We start from the raw sequence: 17,653 nt of genomic DNA, 5'->3' as shown, positions 1-17,653 counted from the left end.
TGTTATCGACATCCACATTTTCCACTACTGGGAAAGTTATTAGTCAAAAATATAGTAAAATGCTCCGCTGGTCATCAAACATAGCTCGTAGTGTCATCTAGATCCCCAAACTTCCAAAATGCACATTCAAATGCTCAAACTTGCTAATTGTGTTGCAGAAAGTTCTAACCACCATTTTTAAGTTATAAAGCGGAAGTATTTTTGCTGATGTAGCTAGAGCTTACATGTAGGCCCAAATTAATTTTATTTTTAAATTTTTGCACTCAACTCTTATCTTTTTTTTGTAATTTTCACCAAAATATATTTTAAAACTTTATATCCAAAAAATATCTTTTTAATTTTCTACTTTTTTTTACAAATTTTGTCCTATGATTTTTATTTCCATACAATTTTGTATATAGATATATATCTTTTGTATTTGAACATATTTGAACAAAGTATACAATTTTGGCTTTAGCTTAGGCAATTTAATTTGGACCTCACGTGATACGATTAGCAAGTTTAAAGACTTGTATGTACATTTTGAAAATTTGAGGATCTAGATGATACTCCGAGTCAAGTTTAAAGTCCAACAGTACATTTTACTCTTATTTTTAATTATCCGATGGTTCCATTGCATGCGATCGACATATTTTAGCATTACATATCAATATTCTTGTGGATTCTTCAACCAAACTCTTGGAAAACAACATTGTATTTACTTAGATAAACGGTTTCGGAGGCTACGATATCATGAGTCCTCCGTGGACCGAACCCTGTTCTAATCCATCGAAAACTAATAAGTTCTGCACAAGGCCACGTAGTCAAAGGAAAAGCTGCCAGTACCCAACTAACCCCCTCACGTCTAATTAAAATATAGTGTACGCAGACTAAGAAAGCAAGGGACGATCGGTCGCTTTCCATTGTGGAAGGTGCAACGGAAAGCTGGGCACACACATGCACGCGCTGAAAATGCTTTTGAAGCTCTGCATGTGGGATCGAAGGATACATGCAGAAACTGATGTGCCTTGCTGCTTTGCATAACTGAAATGCACCCATTTATGGATGCAATGTAACGAGCATCTCCAGCAGATTACATTTCTTATACTCTGTAAATTTTCTCTCTCCATTACTATTAATATTTTTTTATGTTTTTTAGCCAGTGCTTTAGCAGATTACTCAGAAGATATGATGGAGGGAGGGATCCCCACATTTATTTGAGCAAGAAGGAGGTGTGTTCTGGCGATCACCAAAAAATGTGTTGGTATTGGCAATGAAATTGGTAATCTTGGAGGGTTGGGAATATGCGTTTAAGCATACCAGATTTTAATTTGAGGCAAAATATAAATAGCAACTCTACTGCTAACTCAAACAGAATTGAAAACTGAACGAGTAAATCGAGCTGAAACATACTCATGTTAAATTCGATTACTCTTACCGATCAGCGCTCCGTCCTCGTGAAGAGACAATGCAGTGCAGATTGTAGCAGCGCCGAATGTAGTCGAATAGTCTCGAGCGGTCGCGCAGTTGCGCTGCCCAGAAACCTTATTGCCGTCCCTGGTGCAGGCTTCACGACAGCAAGGGTTCGGAGATACCGCTCACCCTTCTCCTCAGTGCACGCCAAGGGAAGGGCCGGCGACATCCAGCAGCTCGATGTCACAGCACAGCAAGAGGTGGAAGAATGGCCGGGAATTGAGAGTGTATTTTCTGAATATTTACAGTCCACTAATATAGGCGCGACTGCCCTCAAGGAGCCGTTTTCTCTTTGATGACGCCCATAAAAGACATTAAAACGTATTCAGGATGGTCATGACAATTTACTGGGTATTATGGAATTAACCGGACATTGGTTAGCGCATAATCAGTGCACAACAGTTCAAATGTGAGAGACACAAGTGACAAAATATTGGCTGAATTATAGCCACACGCAGATATACACGCGAATTAAAGCCACACGCGGATATACACACGAAAAGACGCGGATACGCGCAGGCGTGCGTGCGTTGGTATGTGTTTAGCAAAGCTTTACACACCCCATCTCTTGGCTGCTCCATTCAACACATGGAAAGTACTCCAATATTTAAATTGTTGTCCAGTTACTTGTACTAGCAGTATGGGACAAAACCAACCAGCCACATGTTGCTTTGGAATTCTCCTGAATGTGCCATAATGGACCAAATTCTAACATGGAGCACCTCTCATTACCAAAAGGATAGATTTTTGATATCGGGAAAAGGAATGAGTAATCTGTTGGAAATACTCTCGTGGTTGAGGGTTTCATCGTGTAAATCCATCCCTACTGCCAGCCTTTTAAACAACTACCACTCTTCAATCTAGCTTCATGCATCTGCACAGCAAGTTGGTACGTGCTTTAAACATGAACAGTGCGTGCTTCATGTGAAGTGTGAACTACAGCCACTGCTACACCCTGTTACCCGGCCTAGTCCCTCTTTTGCATGGAGACGTATGAATGAACCACAATTTAAACCTGCTGTTTATTTTTTCTTGGGACAAAATTTAAAAAGTTTCTGTGCATATTGTTTTCGTTTTGTTATTTTGCAGGTAATGTGATCGACATACTTATTAATTTGGTGTCAGTGATGATGTGTGGTGGTGGTTGAGTTGAGCATGCGCATGGCCCGGCCTGTTGTCCTCACTAATCCGCGGCATAAGACAAAAGTTAATAAGGACGAACACTCGGAGCAAGCAAGTGAAGAAATAAGAACATTATTATATTCTTGGAATCGCCAGCTTTTCTCAGACAAACAAACAAAACGAGAGCCATTATTGCACGTTCACTGACCATCAAGAATAGATTCCATGCATGCCTAATACGGAGCACAGTGCAAACGATGTATGCTGTAACTGGTGGTACTATATATTATTCTAGCTAGAGAGACAAGCAAGCTAACCAATACTAATAAATGGTTTAAAAGAGAGTGAAATTTTAACAAAGGGATTCTGATCAGGATGAGACAAGAGGGACGCATATGAGATGTTGCGTGCACGGCATCCTTTTGCTTGCTATCTAGCTAGCTTCTCAGTTCTTACCAATGTGTGACTGCCTGCCCTAGCAACCATTGGAACTGATGATCCAGCCCTGAGCAAATTTTAAAAAAGCAAGCATGAGTAATTTGATTCCCCATGCTGTAAATCTATGTATGAACAACTTTTCATATATTAATACAACCGTTAAGTTCGGCTTCTGCCTGCCGTAGACCCTGAAATGTAATTTAATTCAATCTAATAGGGTTTCCAACATAATGTAAGAAAGACGAGTGGAAAAGGTCGATCCCAGTAAAATTTCTTTGTGCCTCCCATCTCCCAAATCACCCGAGGGGATGGTAATAAGAACACACTGGGCGCTCAACAGGTACTAATAAGCGGGTGTTTGGATCCAAGTGCTAATGTCCAAAACTGTTAAACTTTAGCACTTGTTTATTCAAATAGGAGTGCTAATGAGGTGGGCTAAGCTTTAACCTAGACTCAAAAAACTTTTAGCAAGAGTATGTGTGCTAATGTGCTAAAATTTAGCTCTCAACTTTAACCTATCCGAGCTAACAATAATTAGATCCGCAGAGGTTCCGTGTGCCAGTACTTGAGAAAGGCAGTGTGCACTACTGGAAACTGTTTTTTTATGTGTATGTCCAATTTTCATGACATGCACCTAATGTTAATAGACTATATTACTTTTTGCATCATCTGATATTGACTCGAAGTTGTCTAGAGACAAAAATGCAGTATGTGGCCACTGCGTCGAGGATCTTGACAACGCGAATATAACTGTAATGGAAACCGGCAGCTCTTAGTAGGTAGTTCCATATGTTGTGTCTTTGCATTCACTTACTTTCAGGAAGGCATGTGACAGTTGCGTTGATGCCAAATAATTGGACATCATCTCTCTATGTTTGTTATATGTAACAAGAAGGGTGCACGTGCGGCATGCACGTGTTTGAAGAACAATATTATGAAAAATAAATAAACAAAATATTTTATTCCAAATATCCAAAATACCAAGATGAAAGCTATGGAAATTACATCGCTTATTAATGGCGAGAATTGAGCAGTCACTACTGATCGCCATTTCCATGATTAGCCAACATTATCGCACGCATGAGCATGTAGTCTTCAGAAATAAATTTTGAATAACCGTGACGGCATACTGGGCATGACTTGGTCCCAATCTGTTCGGGTCAAGCCATTGTATTCATCTGTATCTTTGAGCTTGGGCATTAGATACTCCATGACTAAACGACAGCATGACTCTCTGCTGCAGAGTAATTGGACTCCAGGATAGGGAATGAGCACTTCAACAATCCTATTGTCGTACATTGGAGTTCGGCTAATTCTCTAGGGAGTCCAATGCCAATCCATCTATATGTTTCCTGCTCGACACATCAATGACCAATTTACTCGGCCAGGCTCCAACCATGAAACATTGAGTCTCACGATGCGAGCCGTGATAACAAATCTGTTGGGCATAGTTCGTAGATCATCCATGAATATTTTTCCTGGAAAAGTGCCAATTTCGCATATGAGAGGATGAAAATGAAATATTCCATTCAACACATGTAAAGACTAAACGAAAATGGTGTAAATGACTGAGGTATACTAGGGAGATGAACCATCCACGGGCAATCCGCAAGTTGTGCGCTATATTTTCCGGAGAAACTTCTATGGCGGATTCATGAGGCAGTTTTTTTTTTTGAAAAGTGAAATTTTATTGATTTCAAGCACAATACATCAAGGTGATACATCGTCTTGAAATTTTTCCGACCTCTGCCTAACCGACAGCCTAAAAGAGTTTGACAAAGAGCCTTCGACACTAATGACTGTCAATCCTAAGACTAGACCGCCACCCATATGCCCGGGCAAAAAAATACTTGGCCACCTGTTCCAAGAAATGAGATGCCGCTACAAGCTTGTCCTGCAAAGTATGCTTCTGAAGGATAGCCCACGTACGGAGCCAGTGTGTAGTTGAGTAAATAACCTGCAAAAGGAAGATTTTTTGTTATCGAACACCATAGCATTTCTGCATAGCCAAACAGACCAACACAAGACTGCGCCCATAAGTACTAGTGGCTTATATTCTTTAGGAATTCTATTGAGCCAGCTCCCAAACATACTAGACATATTGTGAGGTTTTGGTATGTCCCAGGCCGCATAGACCGAAGCCCATACCATTCTCGTGAATCGGCAGTCAAAAACAGATATTGTATCATTTCATTTTCATGACAGAAACAACACTGTTGGTTCCCCTGCCAATTCCGTTTTGCAAGCTTATCTTTTATAAGAATAACACCTCGTCTAAGATACCAGAGAAATTTTTTTTTATCTTGAGTGGGGATTTTAGTTTCCATATTCTGGTATTTAGGTTAGGAGTGTTCTGATTGATTAATCCCAGATAATGTGATTTTACCGAAAAGACACATGTGTGGTCTAAGTTCCATTTGAAGCCATCTCTTTGTTGGCTTAGAACGATAGTTGATAGACGTGACACAAGATTGTTCCATATCACCAACTTATTACCAATCAGATCTCTAAGACCAGGAGAGGTTCGGGATCTGTGTACTTAGTATGTCAGCCACCGTATCCTGCTTCTTTCTTACAATATTATAAAGTTATGGGTATTGATCCCGTAAATGACTATTTTCTAACCAAGTGTCTTCCCAGAATCTTACTTGAGACCCATCATTTATTATGAAAGTTCCGAATCTTAAAAAATCACGTTTTACCTTCATCAGGCTCGCCCAAAAATGTGAAACTCCACTCTTCCATTGGACCTGTACCAAAGGTTTAGATCCTAGGTATTTATTGCGTAAGATCTGCTATCATGTACCATCTGTTGTTAACAGACAATATAGCCACTTACTGAGCAAAGCTATATTTTTTAATTCCAAATTGTGAATCCCTAGTCCCCCTTGATCCTTTGATTGGCACAGGATGTCCCACCTTGCTAGCCGATACATTCTTTTATGTTCGTCACTTTGCCAAAAAAAATCTGGATCGAAAATAGTCCAACTTTTTACGAACCCCTTTTGGTATTTCGAAGAAGGACATCATGTACATGGACAAGCTGCTAAGAATAGAATTAATGAGTGTTAAACGACCTCCAGTTGAAAGATGTTTACCTTTCCAACTGCTAAGGCATTTTTCAAACTGTTCTTGGATCTTCAACCAATCACTCTTAGACAATTTCCTATAATGAATTGGAATACCTAAGTATCGGATTGGAAAAGAACCTGAGTTACAGCCAAACAGTTCCATGTACTGACTTTCGTAATTCTTCGCTTCTCCAAAGCAGAAGATTTCACTCTTATGGAAATTAATTTTGAGGCATGATAGCTGCTCAAAAGCACAAAGAAAAGTCTTCATGTTATGAGCATGCTCTAGGTTATGGTCCATAAAGAGGATTGTATCATTAGCATATTGTAGTATAGATAGCCCATCATCTACCAAATGAGGCACCACACCACTCAGCAAACCTTCTGATTTAGCTCTTTTAATGAAAAGAGTGAGCATATCGGCTACTAAATTGAAAAGGATGGGTGAGAGTGGGTCACCTGTAACATCCCGAAAATTTACTAAAATAAATCGTGCGCTAAAAATTTTTGTTTCGTCGTTGAGCTCGATCCCCTTCTTGAATCATCTCCCGCCTGATTTCCTGATACCCCCGAGGAACCGAGCCGACATCCAAATCTCCCGCTGTCCCATCCCTGTTTTTCTCCCCCGACCCGCGCATCGCGCTCACGCGCGCCCGGGCGCCACGCGTGGCCGACCGCGGCCGCGATCGGCGCCGACGCGCCCGCCCCTCTCTCTCTTTCTCTCTTTATTTCTCTCCCCTCCTTTTTCCTTTTTCTCTTTTTCTTTTTCCCATTTTCTTTTTCTTTTCCCTCTCCTTCCCTTTCTCTCTCTCCTTCCTCCTACCCTGCGCGCTTGGCCCCTCCTCCCTCTCTGCTCCCGTGCACCGCCCGGCCTGCCCTGCCCCGCTCCCCCTCGCGCGCGCGCGTGCGCGCTCGGCCGCAGCAGCTGCTCGGTGCCCCAGCCCGAGCGCCGCGCCGCTCGCCACCGCCCCGCTCCCTACCCCACACTCCGGGCTCCCCTCCGCAAGCACCCGCGCGCACGGCGCGCCGACCGCGCCCGCCACGCCACGGCCGCCTGGCCGCACCTGTGCGCGCCGCGCCCCGCCGTCCGGCCCCGCTCGCCCGCGCGCCGTGTCCCCCCCAGTCCGCGCACGCCACTCAAGCCGACCGTCGTTGACGTTGCACAGCGGCGGCGACTCCGGCACACCGCCGCCGTTGACTGTCGCCCGTACGAAGCTCGCCTGCGCCAGTCGACTGTCGCCCGTCGCGTCCCATCCTGCCCCGCGCACGCGCCTCACCCGCTGCCGCCATTGACGCCCCACCAGTACCGTGCCGTCGCGTCGCCTCGCCGCCCCACGCCATTATCGCCGCCCAGAGCTCGCTCCCCACCGCCACCGCCTTGGCCGCCTATAAAAGAGACCACAGAGCACCCCCCCGAGCACCACACCCGCCACCTCGAACCGCGCCGCCACCTCACGCCCCCTCTCCTCAACTGCAGCGCCGCCGTCGCTAACACCTCCACCCGCCGCTGCTGGCCTCCGTGGCCGGACCGCCACGCTCCACCCCGGCACAAGGTGAGGCAGGGGATCGGTTCGCCTCCCCACCCTCTCTCTTTTCCCCCTGTCCCGGGCCGCCGTCGAGCCCCTGGCCGCCGGGATTGACCGGCGCAGAGGCCCCTCTCCCTCTCCTCTGTTCCACGCCGACGGGAGGAGGAAGAGGATGGCATTTTTGCCAAGAGCCCCCTCCCCTTTCCTCTAATCAGTAAAAAAACCCCCTCCTCTTAAACCCTTTTACAAATTAAACCCCCATTTTGTTATATTCGCAAAACAAACCTCCACCTTATAAACTTAATTACAAATAAAACCCTGACCCTTTTAGAATAACCCAGATACTTTCTAAAATATAAACCAAGCCCCTGCCTTCCTAAACTTAATTACAATTAGGTCCCTGGACCCCTGTTTAGGGCCTAAACACTCCTTTGACCTATCATTTCATGCGCTTAACAACCTCGGATCTACCCAAAACTTTACCACGTCTCTCTTAATATAGTTTTGACCATGCCATTAGAAAAACACCCAAAAATATCACTTCATGTCCCATATTTTATGTGTTCCCGATTCGAGCTCAACGATAAATCGTTATTTCTTTGTTTTGATTGTGCGCTTGTTTGTGTACGCTGTAGACCACAGAGTGAACGAAGGAGAACCCGTCAACGAGCCGTACTGTGAGCAGGAGAACGAGGACCAGTTTCGCGACCCCGAGCCCGAAGGACAGGACTTCCCCGAAGGCTACGAAGATGGCAAGTTCAATCCCATCCTTTGATGCATGTTTCTGTCCTAGTTTTTATAAACACAACCCAATGGCCTGTTTTATAAAGTTGCATATGATTTACTTGCACGAAAACACGGTTGGATAGCCACCCCTTGATTTGTGATGACCATTCCTTGACCACCTAAGATTAATGTCTGATTTTGCTTGGACGTTAATCGAAATTAGGACGCTTAGGACTTTACTCATAATATGATTTATTTGATAAAGAAAATGTGTGCGTGTGGGAAGGGATAAAATGTGGATTTTCGAAAGATGAGTATGGACGGGATGGACGGCATTTCTGTGTGAATTGCCGATTGGTGTGCCTATGCCTGTGTGGCAGGGCAAAGAAGGGAGATATCCATCTTGTCGCGTCTAAGGACCGAGTTGGTGTGTCATCTCACCTAACTCCACTATCGTGCAAACCACTCGACCGTTGAATGGGCAACGACGTAGCATAAATCCCACTAGTTGGTGTGATAGCCATCAGGAGAGCTGAGAGCAACGGGTGACTAAGGAAAAGGGATAAGCCCCGAGTGACTTATGCCCGGTTATACCTAAGTGAATGGTCAATGACCCCTTGGTGCATCCCGTGATGGCTAGTCAGGCTTAGCTATGGTGGGTAATGGCTATGTTGGGATCTACACCGACACGACGGTGTTCGAGTTGTGGTATCCTACTTGTGGGTAAAGTTGCACACCTCTGCAGAGTTAAGAATCTATTCGAATAGTCCGTGCCCACGATATTGGGCGAGTTACGGTGTGGTCACATAACTAGTGTTTCATTAGGATGGGTTGGTGTGAGTTGTTTTGGAATTATGTCCGGCAGTTGTGCCGTGTGCTACGACGGATGGGGAGTCCGGTAGCAGTTCTAAAACCTGAACTCTGTGTTACTGCCAAAAACTGATTTCTAAATGGTTTTTCTATAAAATAAACCCCTGCATTAAATATCATTCTTCTGCAAATTAAACCGTAACCTTATCCTTGATTTACCAATGCATATTATTCTGTTATAACCCCTCCGTGGGTGTGGTTGGACTTGCTGAGTACATTTGTACTCACCCCACTCTTACTTTTTACAGAAGAAGACCCAGACTTCGTTCCAGACGACGCCGAGTAGGGTTATCGTTCTACACCCAACCTTGCCAGTGGAATCGGCCCTGTCGAGATGCCTCCGCTGTCGCAGTACTCCGAGCCCGTGGTAGACCCTATGTGGTTCGCGGTCTGGTGTTATGTCGTAGCCTGGTTAATTATTATTATCATCTGTATCGAGTGTCCTCCAAGGTTTGTACGGTTTTGAACCATCTGATGTAATAAATGTGGCATCAACCTCCTGGGACTGGTGCTTTGTATCACATTTAAGTCCTCTCTTTTGAGGGGACGCTTCATCACCTTGTCTAAGTCCTTTCTTTGTTTGAAAATATGGACCCACCTCATTGTTGACGTTTATTGCTACACTTCCACCTGAGATGAAAGACTTAATCCACTCAATCAACTTGTGTGAAAAGCCTTTCAACCGAAGCGTCTGAAATAGGAAATTCCACCTCACTTTATCGTAGGCCTTTTCAAAATCTATTTTGAAGATTACCCCACTTTTGATTCTTGCGATGTAATTCGTGAACCGTCTCATGCAAGATCACAACTCTTTCTAAAATGTTTCGGCCGCGCATAAAAGCCGTCTGTGAAGGGCTAATTATGTTATCTGCGACTGAGTTGACTTGAATTGTCGCCACTTTCATGAAAATTGTGAAACTCATATTCAGGAGGTAGATTGGCCTATACTGTTGAATTTTGTTGGCTTCTTGTGTTTTTGGCAATAACGTAATGACATCAAAATTTAGGCTGAAGAGAGGAATATCACTGTTATGCAGATCATGGAACATTTGCATGAGATCTCCTTTGATGGCATCCCAAAACTGCTGATAGAATTCAGCTGGGAAGCCGTCTGGACCTGGCGCTTTGTTATGATCCATATCAAAGATTGCATCCCGAATCTCCTTTTCAGTGAAAGGGGCTATGAGGAATGCATTTTTTAGTGGACTGACTTGAGGAATATCATCCGTCCTATCGCCTAGAGTAAAATTATTCTCTTCGGGAGGACCGAATAATTCTTTGTAAAATTGGGTGATGTAACCTTTTAGGTTGTGCTGGCCCTCAATTTTCCCGCCCTTGTGTTCTAGGAAAAAGATACATTTCTTACGATGTTTGTCATTTGCAACCATCTGAAAGTATCGAGTATTATTATCCCCTAAAAGAACATCAGTCACTTTGGCACATTGATAATACTTGATTTCCTCCTCTCGCAAGAGTTTTATCAAGTCATCCCGAGCGGATTCTAGTTGATTCCTCTCCTCATCTGTGAGTGTTCTAGTTTCAGCTTGGGTGTCAAGGTTCGTAACTATCAATTGGAGGTTTTCCTTTTGTGTTTTATACACCCCATGGTGGTGGCGAGCCCACCCCCGCAAGTGCTTTCTAAGTGCCCCCAATTTTCTACTCCAGCGTTGCACTGAATTTTGTCCGCTAACCGATTTATTCCAAATTTCTGTGACCCGCTCTCTAAAATCCTCATGGGATAACCAGCTGAGTTCTAATTTGAATTGCTTTGCATGTCCCGTATAGGATGGGTCACCTATTTCCAAAAATAACAGGGTATGATCTGGGATGCCTCTGTCCAGCGCATGCACCGTTACCATTGGATATTTAAATTCCCAATCAGTTGTCATTAGAACTCTATCCAGTTTCTCATATGTTGGATCCGGTAGAGAGTTTGCAAAGGTGTACTGCCTCCCTGCCAAATCTGTCTCCCGAAGATCAAAGCTATCAATGACAGCATTGAACAGGAACGGCCAGCGAGGGTTAAAGTTAAATTCCCAAATCTATCATGAGGCAGCTTATGCCCTAGTTAGTAAGATTAGTACAAAGTAAGAGCCAACATCCAACTTGTTCCAAAGATAAACTTTGGGGGAGTACTCTAAGGGAAAAGCTACACACTATCCGTGCGCTTTTGGTTCACGAATTGGTGCGCTAACCGCCACCAACATTCATCTATTTATATGAAATAATGCTACTTCAGTTTATTTGTTTGCTACAAAACGGCATCTAATAATATGAAGCTTACTAAAACAAACAGTTAGAATAGTATATTTAAATAATGTAGTATATTTAATAAGACATTGAAGGAGAGAAGTATATATGCTTTCGCAAAAAGACACTACAACCTAACAGCAGGTTCACATGATGTTATATCCCTCTCATTTGACTGTGAAGAAGAATGGTCAAACATATCATGGAATAATAAAGTTGAAAAGTGTTACGGTGGAATTCTTGAGTCGTGGTGCACTACTACAGAACATGCCTTTGATCCAGGCCATTTGTCCCGGCTGCCTTTGGGCCCGGGACCAAAGGTGGCTTTTGTCTCGGGTCCAACGGCTAGCCGGGCCAGCAAGGGGGGGGGGGGGGCAGGGGCCTTTTGTCCCGGTTGGAGCCACCAACCAGGACAAAAAGCCACCCTTTGGTCCAGCTAAACGTACGCCGATCCGATCCTCGTCCATCTAAACGTACGCCGATCCAATCCTCGTCCGTGTAAACGTAGTCGTCCGATTCAATCCTCGTCCATGTAAACACTGTCTTCCGATCCAATCCTCGTCCATCTAAACGTACGACGATCCAAAGAAACGTCCAGCTAAACAAAGTCCGATCCAAACGTAGTCTCCTTCTCGATCGGGGCAAATAAGGACTTTTTGGAATCCTTGTGACTAGATCTATTCTGTAAAGCCATAATATGGGAATTACTTAGTGAATATTTCATTGAATTACTTAGTGACATACTTGGAGAATTACTTAGTCAATATTGATGTGAATTATTTAGAGAATTTTCTTAAAGGTTTTATTTGTATTCATTTTTTTAGTTACGATGGACCCGTGTCAACAAACAAACGCGGATGATCTTTATCGAGAGTACGACTCCAAGGGCACTCTTCGGTGTGACCTGATGATCTTCATAGCAAGGAGCACCCGCTATCCTGATGTGGACCCTTGGTTCATCTCCACCACTGGATTCCATTTCCCGGATACCTACCGGAAAGCCGCCCGTAAGGCCCTGCGACGGCTCCGAATGATCTACAGACATCACCTCCAGCGGACTCCTATGGGATTTTTCCCGCCGACTGAAGGAAGAGGACGCACATGGATTGCCAGGATGAGAGGACTTGGAAGAGAAGAAGAAGACCTAGAAGACACGGTCTCCCACCTATCCATCTATCTCACTGGCCTGGATGAGCTCTATCGCGAGCAAGCAGCACAACTGAAGCAGCAAGTCCGCAGAGCAGAAAGGGCAACCTAGGAGCTGGATGAACAATGGTCGAGGACCGTACATGCCGAGTATTCCCTAGCCGCCCTCCAAGTCCAAATGGATGAAAAAGAGGAAGAACTGGAAGAGCAAAAGGCGAGAGCCACACGCGCCGAGGACTCACTAGCCGCTCTCCAAGCTCGGATGCGGAGGTACGAGGCTCGCTGGGGAATAGGTGGATGGATAGAGGTAGACGAGGAAGAAGAACCCGAAGAGGCTCAATGGGATGTAGGCATCCAGACCGAAGAAGAAGAACCCATGGAAATCCATTGGGATGTTGGAACTCAAACTGAAGAAGAAGAACCTGAAGAAACCCACTGGGATAAAGGAACTCAGACCGAGGATGATATGATGGATCAATATCTCCCACTGAAGAAGCGCCCTCTTAGGATCGATGAAAAGTCCCCATGATAGGAGTAGCCCCCAAGCTAGAACCTTTGCCCTAATAATCGTGTACCCATGAAGTTGTACCCCACCATATTGCAGTAATAAATGTCATCTACCCTCTTTGTGTACCTCAAATATTTGTTCAAGTTTTTCACCCTATCTTTGTTTTCAGATGGCTGAGGAAGGATGGACCCAGGGCGATTGCCAAGCTGCACCTGGTTTTCCCAGCCTCTTGATCAACGCCCTGGAAAGCCTTGGAGTCACGGAATGCCCAAGGTACTACAGCAGAGAGTACGAGCATCATGGCACTCTCCGCTGCAGGGTGATCCTAGTCGTCGCCAGAAGTGACCGCTACCCCGACATCCAGTCATGGCGAGTGACTGCTACAGGGTTTAGGCACCAGGACACCTATCCCCTAGCCGTCAGGAAAGCACTTCGTTACCTGTGCCGGATTTTTGAAGGACACCTCACCCCCACACCAATGAGGTTCTTTCCACCAGCCATCAGAACTCCAGTTTGGGAAGCTCGAATGAGAAGCCTGGAACGGCGCCGCCATGAAGAAGTCCTCCTGTACCAAGTAGCTACCTACCTAGCCTCCTTGGATTAGCTCTTTGACGAGCAAGCCAACTTGCTGAGGGAACAGACCCATCGAGCCGAGCAAGCAGAGCTCGCGCTAAGACTGCAGCAGATCCGAGCAGTCCAAGCCGAGGCAAGAGCCGCAGCAGCGGTCAGCAGTGAAGCAGTTGCTCAGGAGAGCCTCAGGCAAGCCCGAGACCGGCGTATGCAAGAATGGGCTAGTAGTGGAACCCCAGTCCCGGCAATAGGAGAAGACCATGTTCTGCTCGGAACGCCCGTCTTAGGATGGGGACCCCTCGTTGGAAACCCACTAGCCCCACCCGAGAACCCTGGCAGGTCTACGGCCGCCACCGCCAGAACGCAACCCCGGGAAAACGGAGATTTAAAGGACGGCAAGCCAGGACCACTCATTTCCCCGGAGGACGTGAGTTCCCTTCCGAGGGAGGAACCCACTCAAGCCGATGAGTCAGCCTAAAGTGCTAGCAACCGTCAAGGGATGAAGCCGTGTGGTCCGAAGAAGATCTGTGCCCCCTTTTCTTTTGAAGTTGTGTACCCGGACGTGTAGTACACGTTTGGCCTTGCCCCGTGTTGTACCCCCCCCTTTTGCAGTAATCAAGTTGTTGTGCTTGTTGTTTGCCTTGATTGTGTGCTTGTTGTGTGTGCCCTTCGGCAGAAGGTTAATTCTGCCTTTTCAAAATACGAGTTAAACAACTTAAACATCACCTAATCCCAATCTCACAAGAACCCTACCCAATCTGCAGATGGTTTCTCGAAGCATCACGAGGGCCTCCCGCGTCAGGGACCCTGCAGCCGCTGATGCAGGAGTGCACCCTAACGGGCAAAACCATCCTCAGGAAGAACAAGAAGTGAGTCAGGGCAGAGGAGAAAATCATGATGCACAGCTGCCACCACCACCACCGCCACCCTTCGTGGACCTGGCACAAATAATCCATAACCAGACTCTCATACTGGAGACACTGGCCAATGCTCTAGTGAACAGGCAGCCACGAGAGCAGACCTTCAATGACAAGCTGACAGCTTTTCTGAGGGCCAAGCCCCCTACTTTTGCCGGATCCAGCAACCCCTTGGATGCAGATGACTGGCTCCGCATGATCCAGAGGAAGCTCGAGCCATTTGGGTGCCAGGATCGAGATAAAGTTCTCTTGGCAGCACATCAACTCACCGGGACTGCCTTAGCCTGGTGGGAGAATTACTGCGCTGCTGCCAGAGATGCTACCACCATCACCTGGAATGAATTCGTGAGGGAATTCCGCCGTTATCACATTCCCTCGGCCACCATGAAGCGCAAGGCGGATGAATTTCACGCACTTCAGCAGGGGAATATGACGGTGGAAGAGTATACACACCAGTTTATGGAGCTAGCTCGCTATGCACCAGAAGAAGTGAACGAAGACGAAAAGAAGCAGGATATGTTCAAAAAGGGACTGAACCCAGAACTCAGGACTCTGCTCACCCCTCAGATCTACCCGGACTTCAACACATTGATGAACAAGGCAATCCTCACCGAGAAGGCTAAGATTGATGAACGGAAAGAGAACAAGCGCAAGTTCCTGGAGAGTAAGTCACGCCAGCAGGATCGTTTCCAGAAGCCCAGAAGCTTCAGCTACAACGCACCAAGGTCCCAAGCCCCAATGCAGTACAGAACTCAGTCTCAAGTGACAGGACCACGGGCCCCTAACACCCAGCTCAGAAGCCAGAACACCGTGAGGGCCCCTCAGAGTAATGCAAGCCAGGTCACCAACAACAACAGCAATGTGAGGGCCTGCTTCAACTGTCAGGAGACGGGTCATTTCATCGCCGACTGTCCTTATGCCAAGAACAAGCCGGTTACATCGGCCTTCTCCAACACAGTGAACGGACCTAAGCCAGTTCTGACCGGTGCCAACCGAGTGCCCCTCCGCGGCAACAGCAACAAAAACAACAACAACCAACAGAGGCAGCCCCAGCAATCTTTTGGACGAGCCCGCGTCAACCACATCGACGCACAGGAAGCTCAAGGAGCCCAGGGCGTAGTACTCGGTGAGTACCTAGTTAGCTCAACTCTTGCAACAGTACTGTTCGATTCTGGAGCATCACACTCATTCATATCCTCAAGTTTTGTGGAGAAACATAAAATACCTACAGTACTACTAAAAACACCCCTATTAACCCGGACGCCCGGAGGAGACATCAGGTGTCAACTGGGTTGTCTACGGGTAAGGATCAATTTAAGTGGGGTAGAGTTTTTAGCAGACCTAGTAGTACTTAAGTCAGAAGGGATAGATGTGATCCTTGGAATGGACTGGCTAAGCAAATATAATAGCCTCATAGGTTGTACGGACAAGGTAGTACATCTGACAAACCCAGAGGGAGTCCGAGTGACCTGCCACACCCGAGAAAGTGGAGCAAACCCGATGGTATTCATTATGGAAACCAAGAACTTGGATGAAGTCCCAGTAGTGAACGAATATCCAGATGTCTTCCCGGAAGAACTTCCTGGTATGCCGCCGGATAGGGATGTAGAGTTTGTTATTGACCTTGTCCCTGGGACTGCCCCTATAGCCAAGAGACCTTATAGGATGGCAGCCTCCGAGTTGGCAGAATTAAAGAAACAACTAGAGGAGTTGCAACGAATTGGCTTCATCAGGCCAAGTTTGTCTCCTTGGGGAGCCCCGGTTCTATTCGTCAAGAAGAAGGACGGAAGTATGAGGCTATGTGTAGATTACAGGGCACTAAACGAGGTCACTATCAAGAATAAGTACCCCCTTCCCAGGATCGATGATCTTTTCGATCAATTAAAAGGAGCCAAGTACTTTTCCAAGATTGACCTAAGGTCCGGATATTTTCAGCTCAAGATTAGGGAAAGCGACATCCCGAAGACAGCCTTTGTCACCCGATACGGACAATTTGAGTTCACAGTGATGTCTTTTGGACTAACAAATGCACCAGCTTATTTCATGAATCTCATGAATAAAGTTTTTATGGACGAGCTAGATAAGTTTGTCGTAGTCTTCATTGACGACATACTTATTTACTCGAAGAGTATTCAGGAGCACGAGCAACACCTGAGGGTAGTTCTGGAAAAACTGAGAGTGCATAGGCTATACGCCAAATTCAGCAAGTGTGAATTCTGGCTGGAGAAAGTAGCCTTCCTTGGTCATATTTTGACCGCAGAAGGAGTGGCAGTAGACCCTGAGAAGGTCGAAGCAGTCTCCAACTGGCAGCAACCAACCAATGTCAGTGAGATCAAGAGTTTCCTCGGACTAGCTGGGTACTATCGAAGATTTATTGAGGGATTTTCTAAGATTGCCCGGCCCATGACAGAGCTGCTCAAGAAAGAAAAGAAGTTCACCTGGACGGAGTCGTGTGAAAGGAGCTTCCAGGAATTGAAGCGGAGATTGACGACAGCCCCAGTGCTAACTCTGCCGGATATTCATCGGGATTTTGTCATCTATTGTGATGCGTCTCGACAAGGATTGGGTTGTGTACTAATGCAAGATGGGAAGGTCGTTGCATATGCTTCCCGTCAGCTCAGGATTCATGAGCAAAATTACCCGACTCATGATTTGGAGCTTGCAGCCGTAGTGCACGCACTTAAGATCTGGAGGCATTATTTGATTGGAAATAAGTGCGAAATCTTTACTGATCATAAAAGTCTGAAGTACATCTTCACCCAGCCAGACTTAAACTTGAGACAAAGAAGATGGCTGGAATTAGTCAAGGATTATAATTTAGAAATTCATTATCACCCAGGCAAAGCAAATGTAGTAGCTGATGCCCTAAGTCGGAAATCCTACGGGCCCAAGAACGACCATTTACGAGAGGAAATGGCACGATTAAATGTGCACATTGTCCCTCGAGGTTCCAGCCAAGTGCTGAACGTTCAATCCACTCTAGAAGAAAGAATCAGGAAAGCCCAAAGATCAGACAAGGGACTGATGGAAATTCGGAGGCAGACCGGAGAAAATAAG

Source organism: Panicum virgatum, chromosome 8N, assembly GCF_016808335.1.
Source record: "Panicum virgatum strain AP13 chromosome 8N, P.virgatum_v5, whole genome shotgun sequence".
NCBI lineage: Eukaryota > Viridiplantae > Streptophyta > Magnoliopsida > Poales > Poaceae > Panicum > Panicum virgatum.
This window is presented reverse-complemented; position numbering follows the sequence as displayed.